Raw genomic sequence first — 22,928 nt, forward strand, 5'->3', positions numbered from 1 at the left:
AAAAAAAAAGCCTAAGTAATTTAAATTGCCAGGATCAAAGAAGTCTTCCAAAATTCTTTTGCAGAATTTTTATTATAAAGAAGAATACAATGGGGAATTTCTGGCAGAGGAATGCAAATGTGTCCAGATCCAGGCACAAGAAAGAGCATCGTATCTTCAAGGATATGTAAGGAAGAAATTCAGGATGCCTGGAGCAGGGGACATTCACCATAAAGTGCTGGAAAAACAAGAGTTTAGTGGTCAGATCCTAAAGGACTTCCAAGAAAGTGTTAAACAGTCTGGATTGATCCTGAAGACACCAGATGCTATTAAAGAATTTTATTTTATATTTTTGAGAAATACCATTATATCTTTTATTTATTTTCTCTTTTTTTTATTGTTGTTCAAGTACAGTTGTCTCCATTTTCCTCCCACCACTCGCCTTCACCCCAGCCTTCCCCATCTCCCACCCTCGATCCTACCCCCCTTTGGTTTTGTTCCTGGGTCCTTTATACATGTTCCTGAAAACCCTTCCCCTATTTTCCCCCATTATCCCCTCTCCCTCCCCTTTGGTTACCGTCATTTTGTTCTTAATTTCAATGTCTCCAGTTGTATTTTGCTTGCTTGTTTGTTTTGCCGATTAGATTCCACTTATAGGTGAGATCTTATTAAAGAATTTTAAACAGAATATGCACATGTAGAATTGTCCTGGCAATAGGTCTTGATTAAATTTGAGTGTAGGAGGCATAAAAATTGCATAACTGTGGTAACCCAACTAGAAGAAAATGGGGGAAGGACTGAATTAAGGTGGTGAAGATAGATATGATGATAATGATGATTGATGATGATGTTGATGATGGAGAATTGGATTATACTGGAAGATTCCCAGAGAAATTAAGTGATTTATATAAGATCCCAGAAGACTTTAGTGGAAGAAGTAAAACTAACACCCAGAGTTCACTTCACGACGAGTGTTCTTCCTGCTATACTAATGGGAAACTCTGCAAAGTTCAAGACTACTTTGTTCATCTGTTTTCCTAATTTTTATAAATATATTTTAAAGCAGTTTTTAGGTCCACAGCAAAATTGAACAAAAGGTATAAAAAGTTCCTATCTGTTCCCTGCCTGTACTCACACACAGCTTCTTCATTATTAACATCCTTCACTGGGGTGGTACATTTGTTACAACTGACAAATCTGCATTGACACATCAGTGTCACCCAAAGTTCTTCATTTGCATTAGAGTTTACTCTTGGTGTTGCACATTCTGTGGGCTTGGGCAAATGTATCTACTGTTATAATTATACAGAGTAATTTCTCTGCCCTAAACATCTGTGTTTCACCAATTTTTCCCTCTCTTGTCCCCTTACTCCTGGCAATCACTGGTATTTTACTGCCTCGATAGTTTTGTCTTTTCCAGAATGTCATATAGTTGGAGTCCTATAGTATGTGGTCTTTTCAGACTGTTTTCTTTCACTTAGGAATATGCATTTAAGGTTTCTTCCATGGCTTGATAGCTCCCTCTTTTTTGTCTGCTTTTCCTTTCAAAACCATTCTATTACCACCCACTGCTATCCTCTCAAACTCATTAAAACCATTTGAACAACTTACATGTTTGCTGATATTCTAATCTGTGAAATTCTTCACTTCCCTTTTCATTTTTTTCATGAATTCAGTATTCACCACCTGTCTGAAAACTAAACACCTAGGGAGCAGGACCCGTGACAGCTCTATTTTATGTAATAAAAATACTACATGCAGTGTATGTGTAATGCCTTGTGAAATAGCAAACAAAATAACAAATATCCATTGTCATGTGTCCAGCCTTTATTTTTCTACCTATGTAAAATCCCAAAGCTTGGACATGTCTGAAAATTAGATTTTTTTCCCCAATTTTCTAAGCACTAAAAGCATTCAAATTGAAAAAAAATAAAATTTTAAACTAAGAAAGGAAAGTAAATGATTGAGAACAGAGATATAAAATTGTCCAAATGGCTTTGCCACTCTCATATTCTGAGTTCCAGAAGAGATGTTGACTGTACAACCGGAAATGCAAATCCACTTTTACAAGTATTACATGCATCACAGAAATTATGGTTTTCAAACCCACTGCCCAGCGGTGCTATGATCTGAATGTGTCCCTCCAAAATTCATATGTTGAAATTCAGACCCCCAAAAGTGACAGCATTAGTGGGTAGGTTATGATGGTAGAGCCCTCATGAATGTGACTAGTGTTGTTATTTTTTTAAATGGTGAAACTTAATCTTTATTTATGAGACACTATAAGATAAGAAATTCCAAACAGAAATAAACTCATTGAAAGAAGTTTCATACAGTATATACAGTTTGGAACTGTTCAAGTATAGTTTCATTGTAAAAAGTGCTAGAATAACAAACAACATTTAAAAAGAGATCTTAGTAGAGAAACAGTAAGACAAACTTATACCAAAAATAGCACATGACAAACAACATTTTATGCCTCAGCTGCACAATCTAAAAGTTAAAGGTCCCGGGAACACCATCCTGAACTTGGAACGTATAGCCATCAGAGGTAGTTTCTGGCACAACATTTTGATCTTCCTCTTCCTCTACAGAGAAATACTTCTCAAACAAGTTTAATGAGACTTTGCATACAGATTCATTTTCATGGTTTTGTAGAGCTTCAGTTTTGTCCAAACCTCCACATTCTTCAATCATTATACTAAGTTTCTCAGTTTCACCTAGTTTCTCAGCAGCCTGGAAGATATTTGAAATGACATCCAGAATAACCAGAATAATTTTGGTATCTCTCACATTTAAGAGGTTCACCAATGGTTCTATTATACCACAGTGAACAAAGTATACAATCTGTTCAACTGTCCTACCACTTGTATAGTTGGTCACAGCCCATGCAGCTTCCTGTTGTGTCTTAAAGTCTGCCTTAGAGAGAACAACAACAGTAAATGGGACTAATCCCATTCATCAGAATGGGATTCACAACTTGCTGTACCTGGTCCTGGTGGCCAGCTGTGATGTTTGACATTGTCTATGTAGCTTCCTTCTGAATATTAGTCTTAGAATTCATTAATAGGCTGGGAAACGCAGCAAGTGCTCCTGCCTCTATTACAACTTTAGTCTGTTCATATGCCCCAGTGACAATATTTCCTATGACTCTTAGCACAGGAGTCACAATTGGCAATTTAGTAGCTCCCACGAGCTTTACAAGCTGGGGCACAACTCTTGTTTTCACAAACATTTCAATACGTTCATTTGGGCCATCAGTAAGGTAGGAGATGGTCCAGCAGCTATCTGCTAGTACTTCTGGGTCATCATGATGCAAGAGATGAACTAAAGTAGGAAGAATCTGCTCAACAGCATCTAACGGGGGTGCAGGATTCTTGTTGCGACAAAGGTTTGACAGTGTCCAGGTAAGATGACATAAGTAATCACATGCTAAAGACGACATATCAGGAACTGCAAGAAGAGCCAACAGTGATCAACAGTGCCGTACTTGATAACAAGGTCTCGGAAAACTGAACCGTCACCTGCGATGTTTCCCAGAGCCCATACAGCTTGTTCACTGATGTGAGCATGGGGAGATGCCAACAGAGAAATGAATGCTGGGATAGCACCTCCATCTACTACAGCCTTGGTCTGTTCTGATGTCCCAGAAGCAATGCTAATGAGGGCCCAGGAAGATTCAAACTGAATAGGACTACAATCAGTTCTGCCCAAGAAGGACACAAATTTTGGAATGAGACCAGCCCAGATTATGTTGTCTATCGGTGGCTGTTTTTCCCTAGAAAGCAGTTTCCTTGCAGCCTGAGTAGCTTGAAGCTGGCTTTCCAAATTGTTGCTATTTATGCCTTTGACAATGTCCTCAACAGACCAATTTATAGTGCCCTAGTTGTTGCGGCTTTCCTGCAGTGGAGAAGTAGCATCATCAGGAAAGGAGCTCACATTTCTCCTTTTCAGCATCTGTTCATCCTTCTTAGCTTTTCTCAGCTCCATATTAACTTCTATTTGGTGATGCCTCATTTCTGTACTGTCTTTCCCCTTGTTTTTAAATCTGCTAAGGTGGCAGCTGGTGAGTTAGCATTCTCATTGGTGGACATGGTTATAAGACAAAGGGAGATAGCTGCACAGCCAGCTTAGTCCTTTCACAGGAGACCGTGTGAGGCAGACAGGCTGTTATTCAGTTGCTCCGAAAATGCCCAAACTCTAGTGTTGTTATTATAAACCAAAAAATCATAGAGGTCCCCAGACCTTTCCACCACGTGAGTATATTACAAAACATCTGAAAACTGGGAGAGGGCACTCACCTGACCATGTCAGAGCTTGGCACTCAAACCTCTAGCCTCAGGAACTGTGAAAAGTAGCTTTCTTTTCTTTAAAAGCTACCTACTTTGTACCATTTTGTTAGAGCAGCCCGAATGGACTCAGACAAATAAGTATTGTTACATATTCAAGTAAATTCACTCTTCTGTAAGAAGGCAAACTGTTTTACTTTGTCATATTTTTGTTGAGAAAAATCATCAGTAGGCTAAGTAAGTTTACAAAGCTAACCAGATAGGTCTATATTGTGTAGTACACAGTAATAATATTAATAATTGCTGCTAGAGTAGTTAATATGTATTAAGCTCTTATTTATCTGACTTTTAACAAATGAGCTCATTTAATCTTTAAATTCTATAAACTGTGTAATATTAATTCCATTTAGCTACAACAAGCCAAAGCTGATATTAATTTAATTAATTAATTACAACCCAAGTGTAAGAACTCTGCTCTCCTTCCCCATGGTATGAACCTCAGATTGTTTGACAGCTGTGGACTGTTAGGTCAGACTTGGCAACCCCCCCGTCTGGTATTACAGCACTCACGCTAACCTATCCTACCATGCGCCATTGCATCTCTGACAAGTCTGCAAGTACAAGACAGGTGTAATTCTTGAAAGCATTCAGTTATTTATTCACTCAAGAGGTTTATATCGGGCATTTACTGGTACTGTATCGGGTTTTCCAGGTACTGTGCTCTTCCAGATGCTGGACCAAAGAATGTATGAAGAAGTGTATATATCACTTTTGAATAAAACAGGGATGATTTTCTCACAAAACTGTGATTGTTATCCACATGGGATATAAAATTAAAATGACATTCTGTAATTCATTAGCTAATAATTAACATTGACATGTCATAATGTATTATAAGAAATTTATTAAGAATTAATGTTGTATATTTAGTATTCCATTTTTTGAATTGTTTTTCAAATGTTGTATGTCCTCAAGCTTAATATGCTATACATAGAACAATTTCAATGTGTTTTCTTGGAGGAATTATATGACTCAGATTTTGATGGATGTTGACATGTTTTGTGATTGTACCTAATATTTGGCCCTTTACAGAAAAAGTAGTTTGTGGTATTTTATTGAAATTACTGGTGAACTGATTTCTTAGTTTTGCTGTGTATTGGCATGATTCCATAAATAAAAACAAATCTCAAAAAAATTAAAACTACTACATATAATCAGACAGAAAAGCTTTAACTAACAATTTTCAGATGGTCTTCATTTTTTATTAGCATTTGTCATTCATTCATTTACTCATCTGTTAGATATTACTAACAATAAAACACTAATAAATGAAGTAGGTTTAACAGAAAATATACAAATAAAATTATACAAAATATAATTGAGAATTCTTATACTGTCATTTCTTTAGCAGATTGAAATGACTTTTATTATGTAGTTTATATTCAATTTGAATCAAGAACTATCAATGTTCTGTGACAACGTAATTTCATAATTACTAACCTAAGAGAAATCAAGTTTAAAAGAGGAATTTATAGTTACACTTTGGATATACTTTTAAGATTTATGGTAATAGAAAAATAACATGAATTAACAACTGTATCTTTAAGAATGCTCACACTTGCTGTGTAGAAAACATTCTAATTTGTATTTTATGTATTTACATCTTTTAATATTAATAAAAGGACCATATTCAGGTACCTTCTATTACTGAAAATTCAAAAATCTATATTTTAACCTTATTTTAGATAACAAATACAAAACAGGTTCAACATTTACTTAAAATCATATGTAATAATAAATAACAGAGCCAGAATTTTAGTGTAAGCATTTTGTTTCCAATTCTATATACTTCTAACAATATAAAACTAGTTTCCTCTATGACATGCTATTTGGGCACAGAAATATCTAAAACCTACTTGATAAAATATCCTTATGAACATATAACCTGGGAAGTTAGTTCTATTCAATTTGAATGACTACCATGATTTGACCAGAGGAAAACAAAATACTGTTACTTATGGTGATTTACTGAAAGGGGCACAAGGAATGAAGGCATTTGATATAACCCTGTTCAAACATCTCACTTTTGCAAAAAGTGAGATATCTTATTTTTTAGCACAAAATGTCATAAATAATATTTTTAATATTACACACTTGATTACTTTGTGAATAGTACTCACACCAAAAACAAGATTTTTGGAGATATGTAAATTTATATAAACATAAAATTTATGAAGAAAGGAGGAAATTACAATGCTGTGACCCTAATATATCTGTGAAGCATTCAATAAGAGCAGAATTTTTTCATGTTTTCTGAAATATTGTCTATAATGTATATGTGCAAGTGTTCAGATTGCCAACATAACCCTGTGTGCTCATTCTATTTAAGAAACATGAGGTTGAAATGGAATTCTGCATGAGATTAATAGAAAAAAAGATAATGAAACTGTGACTTCCATAAAAAAAGTAATCTGATTTGGAAAGAAATAGAGATTGACCTTGTAGAACTCTAGCTTTGCACTTTTGAACAGTTATTTCCTTTCAACCTTGAAGTAGCTATATATTAATGAAGGAACAAAACATTTCTGTGAAAAGAGTGTAGTTTACAAATCACTTTGAATGAGAGTTTTATAAAATAATTCACAGCATAACCAAGAATAATATAGCAGAATGTTTTTGAATATGGATAAAACTTTAGTTATACAAAACAATTTTTAAAATTAAATCTTTCTATGCATTTAGGGCATTAGTATCAGAGAAACTGGGCAGGTTTTGGATCCCATAAACTACACAGTGCAATATAACAGTTACACATTTAAACAAACAAAACTAAGGAATGTAAGATTAAACTATCACTGAAGGAAATATAACCAGTTAAATGATTCATTTGAAAATCTAAATCACATAGAAAAATTAGGCATCATAAAATGTTACTAGATCTTCAAAAACATGAAAAATTATACTGGTTTCTATGGTGTTTATATAGTCAAAATATTTTTCAATCTGTCACAGCAATAAGAAACATAATTAATTTAATGATTTTTAGAGCTTGCAAATTTAAAAGAGTGATTTTGAGATTATTTTTGCTTTCTAATCTGTAATTTTTTCTTACACAAATCCCAAATAGTTTTAAAAAATGATGTTAGTAAAGGGCAAGAATAATAACATAATGAATGAAAAAAATGTGGTTTTTGTATTGTTCTGCCCCATATTTGTTTTTATTAAATCATTTTATCACAAAACATAACAAATTGTTAGAGACAGACACTGAAAACAAGAAAGCACAAAACTCTGTTTAAATAAAAAATTGTAGGTATAAAAATACATTAAAAGTATAGTTTGTTTGTAATGAGACTTTTGTTTTTTACTATAAAAAACATTTTATCGTCACTTGTAGACGCAGAGCCACAGTGCAGTAGTGATGCTGAATGGGTGCCGAAGTCGCACCTCCTGCGTGGCCCCTCAGGCCAGCCGGGTACCTCAGATGAGAACTGTGCCCAGGCCAACTCCAGCAGCTCAGCCATCAGCGCCAGCTCCATCGTCAACTGTGGGCTCACCTGCTACTGCCCCTGCACAGCCAGGTCTCATGGCCCAGATGGCAACCACGGCAGCTGGTGTGGCTGTGGGCTCTGGTGTCGGCCACATGTTAGGTCATGCCATCACGGGGGCGCTTCAGTGGAAGAAGCAATGCTGAGACCCCAAGACCTGACATCGCTTACCAGGAGTGTCAGGGAATTCAGCCGGAATACCACCACCAGCAGCAGTTTGGCTCATGCCACTATGAGGTGAAACTGTTTTTGGAGTGTCACAAAACCAGAGTGACCTTAAGCTTGCAAGGGTTCAGCGAGGTGCTGAAACAGTGCAGATTTGCAAATGGATTAGCATAATGGAGAAGTTCATACTGAAGAAATGAAAAATCATCTCTCATGACCAAGTTAATTTAGTATAAAGATATAATTGATAGTGAAAGTATAAGACTACCAGTTAAACCTCTCCAATCATTAATAGTTTCCTTGCCTCAGAATTGCAGTGGAACAGAGTGTTCTTACTATACAGAAGCTCCCTGAAGTGGTATTGCATTTGCAGCAGGATGAATGTTTGCATGGCCTCCTTAAACCAGCTTTTGTGAATCAATTAGAATAAAGTGATTTCTTAAAAAAAACATTTTATCATGCCATATCAATAAATGCAGTTATAATATGTAGGTTGTTATTATGAGAACACTACTAAAATATAAATTTTGCTACATGATTTGGCTAGTTATGATTGTTTGACTACAAGAAACAAAGAATCCTTGCAAAGTTTTATTAAAATAATAATTTTATCCCTGTCTGGTGTGGCTCAGTGGGTTGAATGCTGGCCTGCAAACCAAAAGGTCGCCAGTATGATTCCCTGTCAGGACACATGCCTTGTCCCCATTTGCGTGTGTGCGAAAGGCAACCAAATGATGTTTCTCTTGCACACGGATGTTTCTCTTCTCTTTCTCCCTTCTCTCTCTGAAAATAAATGAATAAAAATCTTTTTAAAAATATAATACTAATAATTCTACTATTAACCTCCACTATTCAAAGATAGAAAATCAATTTCCACTTCTCACCCTCATATTCTGCTTTAGATATTTCTTTTTTTTTTTTGTCCAAGATAGACCACTATGCAGCTGTCTGACTATTCTTATTCGGATTTCCTCATAACATTAGTTTTAATTCATTATACTTTGGTAGATTGAGGGATATTATAGGAACAGGTTTAAGAAATCTTTCAAAGTGCAGTAATATTTTTACAGAAATGGTATTAAATTTGATACCTATACTGCACTCAGTGATATATTTATGGCCTCAGAGTTAAGAAAAGTTACTCTATAGAGCAATTGCCCTAATTTAATCCTATTAATACTGAGTTTTGAAAATGATCATGTTTCTTTCTTTGTTTTGGTACATAGGATGTTCACAAGCAGATATACAAAATGTGTATATGCTTCCTATAAACTTGTCCTTTATTTCACTTAATTTTTAAATGATTATTTTTTCTTTTTAATGTCCTGGTTTATTTTATATTCTGTTGTGTTCAGGATTATTTTGTAAGGTCCAAAAATTGTTTTTAGAATGAAGTAGGTTAAAAATAATTCAATGACTTGTACTTTAAAATGCATATTAAAATTATAGAACATAATGTTTTATATTAATTTTAAATAAAGGAGTATATTTTTTAAAGATTTATTTATTTTTATTTTTAGAAAGGGAAGGGAGAGAGAAAGAGAGAGAGAAAAACATCAATGTGCAGTTGCTGGGGGTCATGGCCTGCAACCTAGGCATGTACCCTGACTGGGAATCAAACCTGTGATGATTTGGGTAGCAGCTCATGCTCAATCCAGAGAAGTATATTTTTAAAATAATATCAAATATTTCAGAAATCTATAAGGGGAAAGAGTATGTTTATTATGACATTTGCCCAGCTTTTGTATCAGTTCATTCTTTATCTCATATTTATTTCTCAAACTCTTAGTTTTTATTTATTATATTATTAATTATATACTATGCACTATATTATATTATTTATGTCATATTAATTATATATACTGCATACAATTCACTTTTGAAAATATCTACTTTTTAATTAATAATACATCAGTTATAGATAACTGATTTAATCACTCTCTTAATTAATATACCTTCACCAGAAAACATGTTGAAAGTGTACGTTTTAATTTTCCTGCTGTAGACTGTAAAATAGCACTTCACAATGAGGCATATTCAATAGCTTTCTTATGTCAGGAAAGACCATGCATTATAACCTCTGTCACCAGTAGAGTAACAAGGGAGGAAATACGTGTGTAAGAATAAACATTATATTTTAGGTCTACATAACTTTTGCTTTTGGGTTTTTTAAGTGAAGTTGTTGCTACTATTTTCAACGCTAAGAGCACAGCTATTAACTTGATTTACACTGAGCTTATTTTGGTAGTTGTGACTTCTGCTATGCCCTTTCAAATGATGTCATTGTTACCTTCTCATTTAAATTGATCCCTTGATGTGAAACTCCTCAGAAAGCCACGAATATAATATACAAAAGTTGAACAATCAATAATTTTACACAAGTGAGCAACTCATGATAATGAGTACAAGAGCAAATCCCCACACACTTCAATTTGACAAATGGTTTATACGCAGAAATGCAATAGACAATTAGGACTTGAACAATTTTGATCTTTCTACAGAAGTTGACATAACTTGCTTGGGTTACTAGTTAGCAGAACCAAAGAACAAAGCTAAATTCTTACTGTGATGTCTACCATTGACCACAAACTGATACAGAGCATATAGTTAGAAGTCTCCCTTAGTAAATAGTAACTTGAAAGAAAAGTTTTGCTTGAAGGTATATTCTCAAAAAAATCATGTTTTGTAGAAAGAAAATCTGAACATCTAGATTTTTTTTATGTACAAGAGTAAAGAATATAAATATGGTGCTAGTCACAGAGGTTGTTGAAAATCACCTCTTTAGTTCAATAGACCCTACTGGATTATGACCACTGTCAATGAAACCATCTTCAACAAATCAAGGTATGGTATATATATGCACAGAAACACAGTTAAGTCTCCATCAATAATTTTCCTTAATTACCTCCCATAACTCCTAAATATTTAAAAACAGCCCAATGAGAATTATGTTATCATTTCCATTTTATTGATAAAGAAAACTGACTTTAGTAAGGACCAGTTATAGTTTAGTAAGGATTTGAAATAGCAGGCTCAAAGAAGCTGAAAGAAATAAGGGGATATGTTTAAAAAGTCTAGAAAACAATAGAAAAACAAAATGGAAATACCAGTAAAGAGGTAGAAAACCTAAAAAGAATCCAAAGAGAAAATCTGGAGCTGAAAAGTATAACTAAATTTTAAAATTTTACTAAAGGAATACAAAAGCAGATTTGAATAGGCAGAAAGAAATCAATGATTTAAAAATAGAAAAGCTGAAATTACTGAGTCTGGAGACCAGAAAGAAGAAAGCTTGAAGAGTGGACAGAACCTATGTAATCTGTGGGACACCATCAAACAGATAATTATACACAAGAGAGTGGGAGTCCCAGAAGCAAAAAGTGAGAAAATACCAGAGAGAGCATTTGAAGAAATAATAGCTGAATATTTCCCAAATTTAGTAAAAGATATAAATATAAGCATCCAAGAAGCTGAACAAATCCTAAGTATGATCAACTCAAAGAGACCCATACTGAGACACATTATAATCAAACTGTTAAAAGATAAGAAGAAAAACTGAAAAGCAGCAAAAGAGAAACAACTTATACCACACAAATGATCCTTAATAAGATTTTCATCAGAGTTCTTATCAGAAAGTTTGGAAGTCAGAAGATGGCTGAAAAAAAGCCAACTAAAATCCTATTTTTTAGCAAAATGGATCTTCATAAGTGAGGAAGAAATTTAAAAATTCTCAGAGAAGCAAAAGTGAAAAGAATAACTGCCCTGCAAGAAACCCTAAAGGGAGTTCTTCAGGTTGGAATGAAAAAATACTGGAAAATAACTCAAAGCTATATGAAGAAATAAAAATTACAATGAAAGTGAATGTATTCAAATTTAAAAAGCTAGTTATATTATAAACTTGGTTTGTAACTACATATTTTTCTGCATAAATGTGCATGTTATTTTAGTTAAGCTGATATAAATTCGACCAGAATGTTATAATTTTGGGATGTAAAATGATAACCACAAAAAAATAGGTATAGAACAGTGATTATCAACCTTTCTCATCTTCTGGCACACATAAACTAATTACTAAAATTCTGTGAAACACCAAAAATATATTTTTTCCCAATCTGACAAAAAATAAGTATAATTTTGATTCATTCACACCAGTTGGCAATTGTGGTATTTTTTGTGGTCATTTTTTTGTTTGATAATCTAAGGAAAAAAGGTCAGTGACCCTGACTTAATAGTCAGATATTGCATGTTTTAAAAATTCTTGTGCCACACTGGTTGAAAATCTCTGGTAAAGAATACACACAAAAGGAAATGAGAAAAAGATTAAAACATTAGACTAAACAAACATAAACTAAACACACAAGTAAATGATGGACAAAAAAGCTATAAGGCATATAGAACAAAAGTAGTTAAAAAGGAAAACATTACATATTAATAAAAAGGTTTAATATAGCAAGAGGATACACTAATAATAAACATTTACACAAAGACTTTCAAAATATATAAAGCAAAAATGACAGAATAAAATGAAAAATAGACAATTCTACTCCATTCTCAATAATGGGTGAGAAAATAGAGGTTCTGAGCAATAGTAAAGCAACTGGATCTAACAGACATGTATGAAACACTACCCAACAGCAGGAGAATACACATTCTTTTCAAATGCCTATGGTACATTTTCCAGGATGAGCCATTCATTTGACTGAAAATTAAGTCTCAAGAGATTAAAAAAACAGATACCATGCAAAGCATTCCTTCAGTGACAACAGCACAGTTTTAGATATCAAGGCAGAAAAAAATTGGAAAATTCACAACTTTATAGATATTAAAAACATACTCTTAAATAACCAATGAATCAAAGAAAAATTCTAAAGGAAATTAGAAAATTGCTTAGAGACTCATATATACCATAATGTATGTCTCACATTAAAAACAGTGGAAGGGAGAAATCCATAGCTATAAAAAAGAAGTATCATAACTATCTTATCTTATAACTTAAAGAACTAGCAAAATAAGAATAAAATAAATCCAAAGCTAACAGAACAAAGGAGATAAATAAGATTAGAAGAGAAATGAATAAAATAGAAAGCAGAAGAAAAATTAAAAATTAATGAAACAAAAGAGTTGGCTCTTTAAAAACTCAAAAAACTGATAAATTTTTAGCTAGATTGACTAAGAAAAAAAGTAGTAAGACTCAATTTACTAAAAACAGAAATTAAAGTGGAAACATTATTCCTAATTCTACAGACACAAAAAAGAACTATTGGAGTGTGCTATAATCAATTGTGAGTCAAAAACAGTTGATAACCTAGATGAAATGGAAAAAATCATATAAATTCAAAACCTACCATGATTAAATCAAGAAACAAATTTTAAAAATCCAAATAGACTTGTAAATAGTAAGAGATTGAATTAGTAATCAAATATCTTCTGACAAAACAAAGTTCTGACTTATAACTTCACTGATGAATTCTACCAAACATGTAAAGAGCTAATATCAATTCTTTTCAATTTTTCCAAATAATTGAAGAGAAGAATCACTTCCTAAATCATTCTTTTAGGCCAGCCTTGATCTGGTACCAAAGCCAGACAAAATCACTCTAAGAAAAGTAGACTACAGACTTCCAGCAAGATGGAGGAATAGGTGGACGCACCGTACCTCCTCGCACAACCAAGATTAGAACAACAATAAAATATGGTCAGCATAACACCCAGAACCGATAGGGGATTCATCTGAATGGAAGTCGGACAGCCAAGAAGTTGAAGTAGACCCATACATCCAGACCGGTAGGAGACAATGAGCCGAGCGGGCGCGGGGCTGGTGCGGGTAGGCAGCGCACAGAGGTCGGGGGAAATTTGGCGCGGAATCAGCGCGACACCCATCCGGGGTGCAGGAACGCAGCGGTGGACCCTGAGTATGCAAGCTGCGGCTGCCGGACCCAGTGGGGCAGCGATTGTGGACCAGGGCAGAGCTCGCAGCCCAGGAGCCCGGGGAAAGATCTGGGCCCAGGAGAACTGAACTGCCACCATTGATTCCCTTCCGTCCCTGCTCCCGCCCCCGCCCCCACATATAACGTCACAATCTAGCGACTGGGGCGCCCAGCCCCGGTGAACACCTAAGGCTCCACCCCCCACTGTAACAAGAGCGACCAGACCAAGGAGAGACAGGGAAAGACATAAGACATGTGTGCAACAGAGCAGATCAGTCCCCCAGGACTCATCCTTTTGAGCGACCAAGAAATAGCCAATCTATCAGATGCACAGTTCAAAACGCTGGTGATTAGAAAGCTCACGGAATTGGTTGATTTTGGGCGCAATTTAGATGAAAGGATGCAGGTTACCATAAAAGAGATGCAGGAAGATACGCGGAGGAGAGCCAATAGAGAAAGGAAGGAATCTGAGTCTCAAAACAATACAGTGGACCAGAAGGAAGATAGAATCAACCAAGCAGGAAAGCATGATGAAATAAGAATTCAAAAAAATCAAGGAGAGCCTTGGGAACATCCAGGACACCTTTAAACGTTCCAACATTCGAATTATAGGGGGTACCAGAAGGGGAGGAGCAACAAGTGGAAAAGTTATTTGAACAAATAATAAAGGAGAACTTCCCCAATCTGGCAAAGGAAACAGTCTTCCAAGAAATCCAAGAAGCTCAGAGAGCCCCCAAAGAAGTTGGACCCAAGAAGAAACACACCAAGGCACATCATAATTACATTAGCCAAGGTAAAAACGAAGGAGAGAATCCTAGAAGCAGCAAGAGATAAGGGGACAGTAACCTACAAAGGAGTTCCCATCAGACTGTCAGCTGATTTCTCCAAAGAGACCTTACAGGCAAGAAGGGGCTGGAAAGAAATATTCCAAGTCATGAAAGACAAGGACCTACATCCCAGATTGCTCTATCCAGCAAAGCTCTCATTTAGAATGGAAGGGAAGATAAAGTGCTTTTCAGATAAGGTCAAATTAAAGGAGTTCATCATCACCAAGCCCTTATTTTATGAAATGCTAAAGGGACTTATCTAAGAAAAGAAGATAAAGAAAAGACATGTATAGTAAAAGGACAGCAAACTCACAATTATTAACAACTACACCTAAAGCAAAACCAAAAGAAACTAAGTAAACAACTAGAACAGGAACAGAAGCACAGAAATGGAGGGCACATGGAGGGCTAGCAACAGGGGGGGTGGGAGGAGGGGAGGGGGGAAAAGGTATAGAGAATAAGTAGCATAGAATGTAGGTTGAAAATAGATAGGGGGAGGGCAAGAATAGTACGGGAAAGGTAGAAGCTAAAGAACTCATAAGAATTGCACATGGAAGTGAACTAAAGGGGGGGGAACGTGGGTGGGAGAGGGGGTACAGGGTGAAGGGGAGGGAAGGGGGGAAAAGGGACAAATGTAATAGCATAATCAATAAATTAAAAAAAATAAAAAAAAAAGTAGACTACAGACCAAATCTCTGATAAATACTGATGCTAAAATCTGAACAGATACTAGTAAACTAAATTCAGACACATATTATATGAATTATGCATCATGATCAAGTTGGGTTTATTCCTAAAAAAAAAAGATGATTCAACATACAAAAATCAATCAGTGCAATACACCACATTAACAAAATTAATGAACATCTCAACCAATACAGAAGAAGTGTTTGATAAAACTCAACACCCTTTCACGATAAAAAGTAGTTAAACAAGTAAAAATAGAAGAAATCTATGTCAACATAACAAAAGCCATATGTGAAAAAGCCGCAGTGAGCATACTTAATGGTGAAAGAATGAGAGCATTTCCTCTAATGTCAGGAACAAAGCAAGGATGTTCACTTTCACCACTTTTATTCAACATAGCACTACGTTCTAGGCAAGGCAATCAGGCAAGAAAAAAAGTAGACATCCAAACTGAAAGGAAGAAGTAAAATTATCTGTTCACAGATATAATCTCAAATGTAGAAAATCCGAAAGATTTTACAAAGAGTTAGAAGTAGTAAACAATTTCAACAAAGTAGCTGAATATAAAGTCAACACACATAAATCAGTTGCATTTTTAGACACTAACAATAAACAATCAGAAGAAAATTAAAAGAACAATCCCATATTCAATAGCATGAAAAAGAATGCAATATTTAGAAATTAACCAGAAAGATAAAATGACTTTTCAATAAAAACTCTAAAACATGATGGAAAATTAAAAAGAAGTAAATATACAAAAAGATTTTTGTCTTTCCACCTGTTTATGTGATGTATTACATTTATTGATTTGTGAATATTGTATCATCCTTGCATCCCTGGGATGAATCCCACTTGATCCTGGTGTATGGTCTTTTTAATATTCCATGTTCATATATTAGAAGACTTAATATTGTTAGCACCCCACTCTAACCAACTGAGCTAACCAGCCAGCTGCGGTGGAAGACTTAATATTGCATGATGTCAATACTACCCGAAGTGATTCATGGACTCAATGAAATTCCCTTTCAAGGGTGAAAAGGCAACTTTTTAAAATAAATACTGTTACAATTTGTCTTTATTTCAAAGAAGAAAATTTAAAAGGTAAATATATTAAAAATTAAAAAGATCCTGTCTTATATTCTATTCACATGTACCCATCTTACATCCATCAGTCCTGAGTCCTAATAACTCTAGTCATCTTTATACCTTTGGAAAAATAGCTTTTTAAACTCTTTTGAACTCCAATGTGTAAATTTGCTGGCTTCCAGCCTGTGTTTCTAGTGTCTTAGGGCATATAACACAATTACCTGGCCTTCATTCCCTCAAATGAGATTTCTAAAAGCTGTTTGTAATTGTCTCACATCAGGATATAACAAAAAGATAGCAAGACTCACACTACTATACTTTAAAACAAGAAAATCAGAAGTTTAATGTATATTAGCTGCAAGACTGCTGCAAAAACTTTTAATTTTTGGTATTACTAAACTTTGTTTCCCCAGGCAGGATAGAACAGTTGAGCCGATCATAACAGGTCCTCCTATTCTAGTTAATGTTTCTGATGTGTAATGAACCACTAGAATAGTTTCTGCATCTGAGGTAATAACCTGGAAGGAGTTTGGACTAGTAGGACCTGCCTCCACTAGGGCAAGGAGTAAGGAGATGGAAGAAATGGCACCACAGAGGACCACTCAATCCCTACCCAATTTGGGACCTTTTTAAAGGCTCCCCTGAGACCCAGTTGGATCCTTTTGATTCTCTTGGAGAGAGCCTTGAAAGATCAATAATGACATCAAACCATCAGAATATAATGTCTTTGCATCCATTATCCTCACTGTGTGGCTTCTGAGGATACACACCTTAGCAAAAGAGGTAGGAGACTGAGCTGAATGAGCTTCTGATACTCCTCACTTTTTGTACACTATATCTGATAAATGTATTACTTTTTCTTTATTTCCATTTCTGATTAAAAACAACATATAATCTTAGCCCTGGCTGGCATAGCTCAGTGGATTGAGCGCGGGCTGCGAACCAAAGTGTCGCAGGTTCGATTCCCAGTCAGGGCACATGCCTGGGTTGCAGGCCACGGCCCCCAGCAACCGCACATTAATGTTTCCCTCTTTCTCTCTTTCTCCCTCCCTTCCCTCTCTAAAAATAAATAAATAACATATTTTTTAAAAAGCAACATATAATCTTTTTTGATTGGATCAAATAATCCATGGCTTAATTATGGCTTATCCAGAATCTCTGTATATAACACTTCTTTCTCTTTCCCTAACCATAAAGTCCAAGAATCGTAGAGACTTATGGCTAAAATTGCGTATAATTGTCTAGGTTCTCCAAGACAATAACTTCCTTTCTAATCCAAACTATTCCATTTTACAGATGTGCCCATAATGATTGTTTACCTGAAGATTCTTTAATTAGTTTCCACAGTAATGAATCAGAACCTGGGCCAATTGATTCCCTGTCCAGCACTTTTTCCACTATGAATATTTTGCATACACCCCAATCATTAATTTGCCCATCTGATTCTCCATATATATTTCTTTTTTGACACAACTCCCATCTGTCTTTTACTACATTTTGTATGTCAACATCATTATACTCAAAAAGTACTGCAACATTGTTTAGTTATCCATCAAGCATTTCTGTCCATGTCACTTGACTGGAACTCTCCTCAATTTTCCTATCTCTGTGTATTTCCCCGCATATATATTTCCATATATTTTATCGCCCTCTCCTATCCTTCCAAATTGTTCTTACAAAGGTTACTAGTACCATATTGATGGCCAAGTTAACATTTCCTTCACAATCATTTTCTTCACCAACTTTGATCTGTGTTTAAAGTTTTTAACCCTTTTTTATAATTTGTCAAATAGTTTGACTCCTATTACTTTCCCAATCTTCTGATAAATGTAGAAGATACTAAAGAAGACATAATGGTAGCCTTTTAAAAGTCCAATTCTCTTCCACTGACACATATTTTGTTATTTATTTTACTTTCAACTTTGTCTTATAATTTTTCTCTATCACTTCTTCCTCTATCCAGCCCCTTAAATGCTGCTACTGTCTTTGAGATTCTGTTTGAGTTTCTTTTTATTCTCTTCTAATATATGTCTCTCTGCTTGCCCTTAATTTCCTAACCTGTATTTCCTATGGTCTTTAGATACCTCTACCTAAAGAATCTGCAAGCACTCACATTCCATCATCTAAAGATGAACTCATCATCTTCCTACCCTCCCCATGCCCTCTAAACTAGTGTTCTCAGTTTATTCTAAGGCTATAATATTTGACAAGTCACTCAGACAAAAAGCTGAATAGATATATGCAATTTTCCTCTTTTCCTTCACTGTTATATCTTATATGTAAATGGTCAGCAAGCCCTGTAGAAACTGTTTCCTAAATGTCTCTCAAATATGTCACTTTTGCTTTACCTTCATTGCCCATGCCCAAATTTAGGTCTTCATTTTCTTTCACCCAGACATAATAATATTTCAAATATCTCCTAGCTACTGTCTCTAATCCATAATCCCCAGTGCTGCCAGAATTATCTCCTAAAACATAGATTTAATTATGTAAGTTTTATGTTGAATAATCCCCCACAAATTTTGTCTTTATTTTATATCTTGATTCAAAGAGTATTTAAGCTACTTCACAGAAATGTGAAAATAAAACATAAAAAAAATAAAGAATTTGAAGTGAAACAAAAATATTCTGAAGCCGGGGTAGAGATTAAGGCCTCCAATCCTGTGTGTTTTCTCCCACAGGCCCATACTGAGCTCTGAACCTTAAAATAAGCAGAGCAGAGAGGGAACTATGACCACCAATAATGGTTTCTACATATGTTTGCTTCTTCTGATAGATTGTCAGGTTCCTGGAGGGACACCGTGTATGTTTTTTTGTTTGCTTAAACTTGTTTTCTCTAAAATGTAGTATAGTACTTTGCAGACATGAGCAGAGCACTGCCCCTCATTGAAATGTATAGTTATGAGTTGTTAACATTCGAAATTCATATTATTTTTATTTTATTGGTGTTTGCATAAATGCTACCAATTTAAAAAGTGCTAAGTATAATATGTAAAAAACACATGCAGACGTTATATCACCTGCCCCAAAACATACATACACAAACACTCAGAGTTTAAAACATTAAGGAAGCAGTTTTCCTTTGAATTTCCTCATCCTGCTTTATGCATCAGCTGTTCTTCCCATAAATGATTTTACCAGGTAACACAGTCTTTCTTCAGAGCTACATGATTTATGGAGAAATATAATCAAGATTGGCAATCAGGTAAGTACTGGACATGATGTAACTAAATATACTCTACACAGAACCAAAGTATTTCTTCTTATAACTAGAACTGTGCAATCAGGGTATATGTGTTTGGAAGTAGAAAGAGAAGGGTGCATCTGGTATTCATTTGGAAAATAAATTGAAGAAGCTATTATTAGAGATTATAGATTGTCTTCTAAAATTTACAGTCTTTCAGGAATGACTCTGGGTGTGGGAGTGAAGCAGCATTTAGAATGCTATTGCTATTTTTGAATAAAGGCACTGTAAGCATTTCTATTATGCTTTACAATTTATATATGTGTTATTTATGTTTGTTGGGGAAGTCGGTGCTTACAGCTAGGCATTTCATGTGTTTTTGTTGATGGATCTGGAAAGGGAAGAAACAAAATTTTTCCTGCTAAAGAATTGATTGTAGCCATATGATCTTTTCAACATTAATGTGATTAACAGAGGAAGAAACGCCATTGGTTTTTATAAAGAAGATATTCCATTGAAAACATGAGCTTGGGCATCAGCTGTGCACAGATAGCATCAGGTACTAATCACAGACACATACTTCACAGGTTCTTGTGTTTCTGTTTGAAAGCTCTGTGCCACGGCGTAGTACAATCACTGCCTAGACATTTTGTTGACAAGAACTGCCAAGCTCCTCGACTTCATTTCTCAGTCAAGAAAGCAACAGAGAGTTGGGAATGATCCTCAACATGACACCGCTTATACTTTTTTCAGCTGGAGCACAGATATTCTCCCATCCGTACCCTCTTAACTAACTCACAGAGTTTTTCAACATTCCTCTAGTTTTAGGAAACACAAATAAAATAAGAAATGTGTGGCTGTGACACCATTTTAAACATATGTCATCCATTCCATACTAAAACTCATACTTTTTTTGCAGTCTTGAGTGTTTCTTTTTTTCTCTTTAACATTTTAGTACATAAAATATGAGCGTGGACTTGCACAAATAAGACAAAATATCACTTTGAATATTTTAGGTAGGGTCAATTTTTATTATGAAAAATGAGTTTTACTGTACTTTATTTCCAAATTTATAACTCTAGGTGATGTGCTGTTAGTGTTGGGCCTACCCCATTTATCTTGATTCTAAAGGGAAAGTGAGACTTTCTAGTCTCAAACATTCCTTTTTGATTCCCAAATCTGAGATTATTTAGTAGAATCGCACTTCTGAATGTAGTAAGTAGGCTGCATAGTCTTGGAAGTGGAATAGCAGAGCATCCTAGTGGGTAAGACTACTCCAGGGCTGAGTAACTCCATTTTTTGTTTCTTATAGCTAAGGCACTCTCTTCTTTGCAATCAGTGCCATTCCTAAATATCATTTGTTGATTTTTTTGTTGAATACCTTTAATTTCAAAATAGCCTAAAGAATAATAAAATATTCCAATACAAAGTAACTTCTGTAGCATTCTTGCTCTTGACTTTCCTGCTTTTGTCATTTAAAGGTTGAATAACGTTGAATAGCCTTCTAGTGACAACTGCTTTCTGAAATCAAACATTATGAAAGTATTGTTAACTATATCAGACTAGATAGATGCATGAAATAATTACTCAAATCCAAAGATGCTGTGCAGAGTGAAATAATTATATAAGCATTAGGTCCCCAGATTTGATCCATGACCTGAGCTGAAGTGAAAATTTAAGAAAAAAATACAATATTTTTTAAAGAAAAAATATAAAAAGATTCTGTTTTCTATATATTTTACAATTAAGGGGAAGAAGTTACAAGAGTGGTTAAGTGGGTGGGTTTAATTAACATCAATTTCCAAAATTAACAGTGAACACTCACATAAGAATCTGAATTCAGCAACATGACTAGAAAGCATAACTGAAATCATTCTATTCTGTATTCTTTTAATTTTTCAGAGTAAGAGGGTTTTAGAAATGAATTGGGGCAAATATTATATAATTGAAACCATGCTTGTGACACAGAAGCTAGCCCCTCCCCTTCTTCCTTTTTATTGAAAGACAATCACAGGTCATGTTTAACAAACAGAAATTTCTTCTAAATCAATGACTTGTTTTTCTATAAGATATAAATAAAATATGTACCTAGGTTTGTGATAGAATCTTTGAGAATTTGGTGTTTCCTTTTGACAGATAACATTCTCTCTAGTAGTTTCTTTCTGATATATCTCAACTATTTATCTGTAGCTTATTTTAGGTTATAAAAATATTCTTCAAAAACTGATAAATTCTGAATATGCATTAGGGTCTTAGACAATTTCTTCAATTTCTACCCTGTTCTGGTTATACAAATACATGGATGAGCTAGCATTGAAGCCACCCACATCCTGGTACATACTAAACACAAATCAATTATCCATTATGAAATATGAATCAAATCCACATCCTCTGTGCCACACATTTGAAATTTTTGCCTTTTTTCTTTAGCTAGTATGTATGTCAGCTTTTTATATTTCTTTTTTGTGAACTTGCAGCCTCAGATGTTAGTTCAGTTTTACTATTCTTCAAAAGCATTTATTTGAAAAACATGTGAGTGGAAAATGTACATGCTAAACTAATTAGGATATGCAAATGTGGTTCAGTGGGACTGCTTTTTAAGTGAATCATACTTATTTGAATACGCAAGTAAAAGAAAATTTGTTTCAGTAACAATCTGGAAGTTAGTTCATGTGGAACAAATAAGGGTTTAAATTATAAGGATTAACTTTTCAGAATCTACTTTGCAGTTCACCTTTATAATAGAAGGAAATGTAGAATTGAGCCAAAGGCCCCTCCTGGCTTTCAGGGAGGTTTGGTAAGCCACAGAGCACTTACTAAGTTTTTATCCTCATTTAAAGTGAATGAAGAGACTGAGAAAAGGACCTTCTGAGGATTTAGTTATTTCCTTCAAGACAGTTTAAACATGAACAGGTGCAAATCTATAACTATAGATTATAGGCACTTAAAACATTTGTCTAATAAAAAAAACTATTTTAAATCAGGGAACAAAAAATATTTGGGATGTTTATTCCCAATATTCTTGGGGCAGTAAGAATCACAAATGACCTTAAAAGAGAGAAATAACATTAAGAGCAAGGGGTGAAATGACATTTAAAAAGTTATTTAAAAATCAAGGCAAAATAATAATGTATGGTAGAAATGGATTTTGAGAATATTTTAGACTGGGAATATATCCCTAAAGTACCAATGTTAATTTTATATTTCAGATTTATTTTCCATAGAAAGGAAAGACTAAG

The 22,928-nt window shown here is 34.6% G+C and overlaps 2 pseudogenes; one reads left to right on the forward strand and one right to left on the reverse strand.

Moving 5' to 3' along the window:
- Positions 1 to 2,472: 2,472 nt before the first annotated feature.
- On the reverse strand, positions 2,473 to 4,073 carry LOC123806913 (annotated as a pseudogene).
- A 3,616-nt stretch (positions 4,074 to 7,689) lies between these two features.
- Positions 7,690 to 8,155, forward strand: LOC123806957 (annotated as a pseudogene).
- The last annotated feature ends 14,773 nt before the right edge of the window (positions 8,156 to 22,928 follow it).

The sequence above is a fragment of the Phyllostomus hastatus genome, unplaced genomic scaffold (genome assembly GCF_019186645.2).
Source record: "Phyllostomus hastatus isolate PE091 unplaced genomic scaffold, TTU_PhHast_1.1 phas_scaffold_39, whole genome shotgun sequence".
NCBI classification, from domain to species: Eukaryota; Metazoa; Chordata; class Mammalia; order Chiroptera; family Phyllostomidae; genus Phyllostomus; species Phyllostomus hastatus.